The sequence below is a fragment of the Ovis aries genome, chromosome X (genome assembly GCF_016772045.2).
Source record: "Ovis aries strain OAR_USU_Benz2616 breed Rambouillet chromosome X, ARS-UI_Ramb_v3.0, whole genome shotgun sequence".
NCBI lineage: Eukaryota > Metazoa > Chordata > Mammalia > Artiodactyla > Bovidae > Ovis > Ovis aries.
In genome coordinates this window covers 24,999,953-25,005,251 of record NC_056080.1, presented here as the reverse complement: position 1 = coordinate 25,005,251, position 5,299 = coordinate 24,999,953, and the positions used below count along the sequence as shown (strand labels likewise).

General features: G+C 36.9%; 1 non-coding gene across 1 annotated transcript; it reads right to left on the bottom strand.

Moving 5' to 3' along the window:
* Positions 1 to 1,951: 1,951 nt before the first annotated feature.
* Positions 1,952 to 2,023, bottom strand: TRNAC-ACA (transfer RNA cysteine (anticodon ACA)). Its single transcript has one exon. It is a non-coding gene; the product is annotated as a tRNA-Cys (tRNA).
* Positions 2,024 to 5,299: the final 3,276 nt, after the last annotated feature.

Sequence of the window (5,299 nt, the reverse complement as noted above, 5' to 3'; positions counted from 1 at the left end):
TTGCCTATGATCTTTTTGCCTCACTTCACTCTCTTAATTATATTCACTTTTGTTTCCATCTTCATCACTTGGTGCTTCTTAGCAGTACCAGCTACATCACTGCTGCTTTTATGCTTGCTTCCAGACACTCTGGGCTTGAATAAAGATACTGTACTACTATATTCTATACAGTACTGTAAAGTGCACAAAAGAATAACCACTTGTAGAGAATGAACACATATAACAAGGCACACCAGACATGAACTAACATGACTGGACATGCGAATGTATGTTCTTATATTTGAAAGTCCACAACCTGAAAGTTCGTATGTAAGATACTTACTGTATTTAAAAACCACAAACAGACCAGCAAGGAAAGAAAGAAAGAGAAAGCTATTTTGTATATGTTTAAGATTGTTGTAGGCTATATGTAACCATTATGCATCTCTCAGCTATGAGGAGATGCACTGAAGTTCAAGTAGAGTAGGTAACAATATATTCACTATACATGTTGAAGCTCAACTTTGAATTCTGGTTGGGAATTCTTGATTACATATCTTAATTACATTTCTTTATGATATGTACAGTTCTAGTGATGTTAGCTTTATAATGGTTAGTAACAGAAGCAGAATTCTTTAATTGCTACAAGGCAATAGCAAGATTAAAATAAACAATAAAAAATAAAAGAGAAGCATATAAATAAGCATTGTTGACAACTATCTCTAGTCATCTGTTTTAGTTTGGGTTCCCCCAAAATTAGATATTAAGGAAAAGCCTTGGATGCATGCTGTTTATTTGGGAGGTGATCTGAGAAAGCATAAATTAAAAAGTGAGGAAAATGATAAACAACAGAATATGTTAATGCATAGGTATTAATAATTACTGTAGGCAATTGGCACTCAGTCTGCTGAGGACCACCTTGCTGCTGCTACTGCTGCTGCTAAGTCACTTCAGTCGTGTCCGACTCTGTGCGACCCCATAGACGGCAGCCCACTAGGCTCCCCCGTCCCTGGGATTCTCCAGGCAAGAGCACTGGAGTGGGTTACCATTTCCTTCTCCAATGCATGAAAGTGAAAAGTGAAAGTGAAGTCGCTCAGTTGTGCCCGACTCTTAGCGACCCCATGGACTGGAGCCTACCAGGCTCCTCCTTCCATGGGATTTTCCAGGCAAGAGTACTGGAGTGGGGTGCCATTGCCTTCTCCTTGAGGACCACCTTAGGAACCACAAATATAGCATGCCTCAGCGTCACCTCTCCCTAAGTGGTAAAAGGCTGGAACATTTAACCATCTATGACTGTACCTATCGTTTTGAGGGCTGGGATAAGACATATTAGGGACTCCACACTTGCCCACTGCTCTAATTTGCAGTAAGCATTATGCCCTGCTGCCAAGAAAACCCTTAGAGAAGAAGAGACACTCAAGTCCTTGAGGCAGGGAGCTGTCAGAGCATGTGGGAATCATCCACCACAGCTGCCAATGGACTCATGTGGGCCAAGGGAACCATGGGATGGTGTATCAACATCTCCTCCATCTTTTTTTTTCTCTTTGAGAATTATTATTTTATAACTGTATTGTATGCACACAGTTCAAGGAGCAGCTGCTTGCTCTACTTTCCCCCTATCCTCACATCTCATGCCTCTAGGAGCACTCATTTCCAACTCTCAGCATTCTCTTCATCTATTTACCACCATTTTTTCTAAGTAATATGCATATTGTGATTTATCTTGATTTATCAGGTTAATAATGTGTGTCTTGCTTTCCTATTCTGGCAATAGAAAATTTAATATTTTATACTATTCTACCTCCCTCCAATTGCCTTCTCTCCATGTTTCCAATAAAAGTGAAAGTGAAGTTGCTCAGTCGTGTCTGACTCTTTGCGACCCCGTGGGCTGTAGCGTACCACGCTCCTCTATCCATGGGATTTTCCAGGCAAAAGTACTGGATTGGGTTGCCATTTCCTTCTCCAGAGGATCTTCCCGACCCAGGGATCGAACCTGGGTCTCCTGCATTGTAGGCAGACACTTTACCGTCTGAGCCACCAGGGAAATGTTATGTTTCCAATATAATCATATCAAAATTCAAGGGTAACTCAATATCCACATTATTTTGGCATTACAAATGTTTTCTAGTACCAAGACAAATAGTACATAATAATAATAGATCTTTGCTTGAAAAACTTGATTTTCCTGAAGAAAAATATTTTCATTTTTATTTGCTTGGTTTTTTTATGTACCTATTGTTAATTCTTCCCAAATGCTCTACAAGCTCCATAAAATGTATTTCAGCAATATTGTTTACACAGTTTAATGCAACATTTCTATTTTCTTTATGGATGTTTATTGGTGATCCCCAGCCACTTCAATTTTGAGATTTCCTTTTGCTTTCGTTCTAGAATTTCTCTCTTCTTTTCATCCGAGTTAGATTTCTTGTTTCCTGCCTTCTGGAACTTGTTTTTTTCCTCTTGCTTGGTGTGTTGTCTTCCTTTAGTTGATTACATATTCCAAGAGTTTTCTGAGAGTTTCCATAGGTGACACATTTGGGGGGGGGGTAATTTGTTTCTAAAAATGGGAAAATGTCTTTATTTTACTTACACATTTGTTTTCCAGTTTAAATCATTATAACATTCTAGCTTGAATACAATTTTTTTTTCAGAATTTTAAAGTTATGCCCAAATTGTCTTCTTGCTCCAGGTGTCAGTGTTGGGAATTTCTGTGTCATGATAATCTCCAACACTTATAAGTAACCTGTTCTGTGCTGTTGCTCTCTGCTTATTTTTGTTTTTCTTCCTGAAAGCTTTCATGGTTTTTCATTTATCCTTTTCATTAAACTATTTTGTTATGGTAGTACTTAGTGTGGCCTCTAGTATTCTCTCTTCTAGGCTCAGTAGGTCCATTCATATTGATATTTATGCCTCTAATTTCTAAAGAATATGCTATTCATCCCTGTCATCTGTTTCTTATATTTGCTGGGAGAATGCCCTCCTAGGGCATGTTCTCCTCTGCACATTATTTCTGTAACTTTGCAAATCAGATAGATACTGTCTGGTTTGATCCTTTTGTATTCTTACCTGTTCTTTCCAACTTTCTACCTCTGACTATTTTCCTCCTTTGGGGAAATTTTACTGACTTTATTTTCTTGAGTTTCTATTTTGGTGCTGATATTTTTAATGTCCAAGATGACTTTTTTCTTCATATGCTTCTTCATATGCATTTTCCAGTTCCATGTACACAGTATCTCCAACGAGTGTCATTTAATCAACATTTTCTCTTTTCTGAATACATATATATATATTTAATATTTTTTCTTTTCTAGTTTTGTTAAGATATATAGCACTGTATACATTTAAGGGGTACAGTATAATGATTTTACTAACATTCATCATGAAATGATTACAACAGTAAGTTTAGTGAACATTCATTATCTCATATAGATACAAAATAAAAGAAAAAGAAAAAAATTTTTTCCTTGTGATGAGAACTCTTAGGATTTACTCTCTTAACTTTTGTTTATAACAGGCAATAGTGTTAATTACATTAATACTAATCACATTATACATTATATGCCTAATACTTAATTATCTTAACTGGAAGTTTGTACCTTAAACTGCCTTCATCCAATTCCCTCTCCCCCCATCCCCCCTCTGACAACCACAAATCTGTGGTTTTCAACCTCTTTTTCTGTGAGGTTGTTTGTTTGTTTGTTTGACATATAATTGGCCTACATCACTGTGTTAGTTCCTGTGGGACAGCATAGTGATTCAACATTTTTTAAATTGAGGTATAGTTGATTTTCTTGATATTTTTACATATTACAAAACAATCATCTCTCTGAATATATTAACTATATTTATTTGAAGTTTCTTATTTTGCCTACATGATTTGGTTTCCTACAACATTATTTTTATCTACTTTCAGTTTATTTTTGTCTCCTTCATGTTGGAAGCTTTCCTTAAGTATTTGTTATCTTCGTTCATATTAAGAAAGGCATTCCTTGTATACCTCAATTGCATCAACAAAATCAGTAGTTTCACTTGAAGATGATCAGAGGCTGGTGAGGGAGCAGAGGAGGGATACTGTGCTCTGTAAGCGCTAATGGAAAAGAAAAACTTTGCCATTAAGGATCTGTCGCTAAACTTTCAGAGCTCCTTGAACTCTTCGATATTTAATACAGAAGTGCAGACTTTACTACGTGTTTTATTTACTAGAAGGATGGTACATAGAATGAATCCGTTCGTAAAAGGTCCCATCATCTCAGAAGATTAGCTAGCTTTGAGGTATAAGATGGTAGAGATTTAGCTCACTTGATGAAATGACAATTGTCTTTTTGAGTCACAATGGTGTAGAGTGTACTAGAAATGGCAATCAGTGGATTAGTTCTAATACTGAGGCAGAGAAAAACTTGGTTTAGCATTCTTTAAAATATTCATTAGATACTCTGGCACTTCCATCCAAGATGGAGTCACAATTCGAATTTATTTTACTGGAAAAAAGCCGAACCAAACAAACAAACAAAAATTAATATTTTTGAAGGCATTAGACACAAGGCAAGAAAGCTAGTGATCTTTTTTCCCCTTATTTCTTCTTTTGTGTGTGTGTGTGTGTGTGTGTGTGTGTGTGTTTGTGTAAATTTATTTTAATTGGAGGCAAGTTACTTTACAATATTGTGGTGGTTTTTGCCATATATTCACATGAATCAGCCATGGATGTACATGTGTCCCTCATCTTGAACCCCTCTCCCACATCCCTCCCCATCCCATCCCTCAGGGTTGTCCCAGTGCACAGGCCCTGAGCGCCCTGTCTCATGCATCGAACCTGGACTGGCAATCTATTTCACATATGGTAATATACACATTTCAATGCTAGTCTCTTAAATCATCTCACCCTCGCCTTCTCCCACAGAGTCCAAAAGTCTGTTCTTTAAATCTGTGTCTCTTTTGCTATCTAACATATAGGGTCATCGTTACCATCTTTCTAAATTCCATATATATGTGTTAATATAATATATTGGTGTTTTTCTTTCTGACCTACTTCACTCGGTATAATCGGCTCCAGTTTCATTCACCTCATTAGAACTGATTCAAATGCATTCTTTTTAATGGCTGAGTAATATATCATTGTGTATATGTACCACAGCTTTCTTATCCATTCATCTGTTCATGTACATCTAGGTTGCTTCCATGTCCTAGTTATTGTAAACAGAAACACAATGATCTTTGAGAAGTAGGAAGTAAATGAGGCAAGCTCTGTGGTTATCCAAGGTCATTGCCTTAAGAAAATGTCCAAGTGCTGTACAGGGAGGGGAAGCCAAATAGAACCTCCTAG